The sequence below is a fragment of the Arachis ipaensis genome, chromosome B6 (assembly GCF_059453495.1).
Source record: "Arachis ipaensis isolate K30076 ecotype BB chromosome B6, ASM5945349v1, whole genome shotgun sequence".
Lineage (NCBI taxonomy): Eukaryota > Viridiplantae > Streptophyta > Magnoliopsida > Fabales > Fabaceae > Arachis > Arachis ipaensis.
The window spans coordinates 38,585,890-38,587,702 of NC_142441.1; the positions used below are offsets into that span (position 1 = coordinate 38,585,890).

General features: G+C 42.1%; 1 non-coding gene across 1 annotated transcript; it reads right to left on the reverse strand.

The window, feature by feature from the left end:
- Positions 1-419: 419 nt before the first annotated feature.
- On the reverse strand, positions 420-527 carry LOC148555203 (small nucleolar RNA R71). Its single transcript, XR_015887283.1, has one exon. It is a non-coding gene; the product is annotated as a small nucleolar RNA R71 (small nucleolar RNA).
- Between the last annotated feature and the right edge of the window lie 1,286 nt (positions 528-1,813).

Here is a 1,813-nt window from a genome sequence, read left to right on the forward strand (position 1 = left end):
AAAATTTCGAACAAGTAAAGGAGATGGCAGCCGAACCCAACAACAATGCAAGGAGAATGCTTGGTGACTTTACTGCACCAAATTTTAATTTACATGGAAGAAGCATCTCCATTCCTGCCATTAGAGCAAACAACTTTGAGCTGAAACCTCAATTAGTTTCTCTGATGCAGCAAAACTGCAAGTTTCATGGACTTCCATCTGAAGATCCTTTTCAGTTCTTAACTGAATTCTTGCAGATATGTGATACTGTTAAGACTAATGGAGTAGATCCTGAAGTCTACAGGCTCATGCTTTTCCCTTTTGCTGTAAGAGACAGAGCTAGATTATGGTTGGATTCTCAACCTAAAGACAGCCTGAACTCTTGGGATAAGCTGGTCACGGCTTTCTTAGCCAAGTACTTTCCTCCTCAAAAGCTGAGCAAGCTTAGAGCTGATGTTCAAACCTTCAGACAGAAAGAAGGTGAATCCCTCTATGAAGCTTGGGAAAGATACAAACAGTTGACCAAAAAGTGTCCTTCTGACATGCTTTCAGAATGGACCATCCTGGATATATTCTATGATGGTTTATCTGAGCTATCAAAAATGTCACTGGACACTTCTGCAGGTGGATCCATTCACCTAAAGAAAACGCCTGCAGAAGCTCAAGAACTCATTGACATGGTTGCTAATAACCAGTTCATGTACACTTCTGAAAGGAATCCTGTGAGTAATGGGACGCCTATGAAGAAGGGAGTTCTTGAAGTTGATACTCTGAATGCCATATTGGCTCAGAATAAAATATTGACTCAGCAAGTCAATATGATCTCTCAGAGTCTGCATGGAATACAAGCTGCATCCAACAGTACTCGAGAGGCTTCTTATGAAGAAGAAGCTTATGATCCTGAGAACCCTGCAATAGCAGAGGTGAACTACTTAGGTGAACCTTATGGAAACACCTATAACTCATCATGGAGAAATCATCCAAATTTCTCATGGAAGGATCAAAAGCCTCAACAAGGCTTTAATAATGGTGGAAGAAACAGGTTTAACAATAATAAACCTTTTCCATCATCAACTCAGCAACAGACAGAGAACTCTGAACAAAATACTTCTAATTTAGCAAACTTAGTCTCTGATCTGTCCAAGGCCACTGTAAGTTTCATGAATGAAACAAGATCTTCCATTAGAAATCTGGAAGCACAAGTGGGCCAGCTGAGTAAAAGGATCACTGAAATCCCTCCTAGTACTCTCCCAAGCAATACAGAAGAGAATCCAAAAGGGGAGTGCAAGGCCATTGACATAAGCGCCATGGCCAAACCTGTGAGGAGAGGAGAGGACGTGAATCCCAAGGAGGAAGACCTCCTGGAACGTCCAGTGATCAATAAGGAGCTTCCTCCGGAGGAACCAAAGGACTCTGAGGCTCATCTAGAGACCATAGAGATCCCAATGAACCTCCTTATGCCCTTCATGAGCTCTGATGAGTATTCCTCTTCTGAAGAGAATGAGGATGTCACTGAAGAGCAAACTGCCAAGTTTCTTGGTGCAATCATGAAGCTGAATGCCAAATTATTTGGCATTGATACTTGGGAAGTTGAACCTCCCTTGTTCATCAATGAACTAAGTGATCTGGATCAACTGATATTACCTCAGAAGAGACAGGATCCTGGAAAGTTCATAATACCCTGTACCATAGGCACCATGATCTTTAAGGCTCTGTGTGACCTTGGTTCAGGAATAAACCTCATGGCCCTCTCTGTAATAGAGAAACTGAAATCTTTGGGGTGCAAGCTGCTAAAATCTCACTAGAGATGGCAGACAGCTCAAGAAAACAGGCT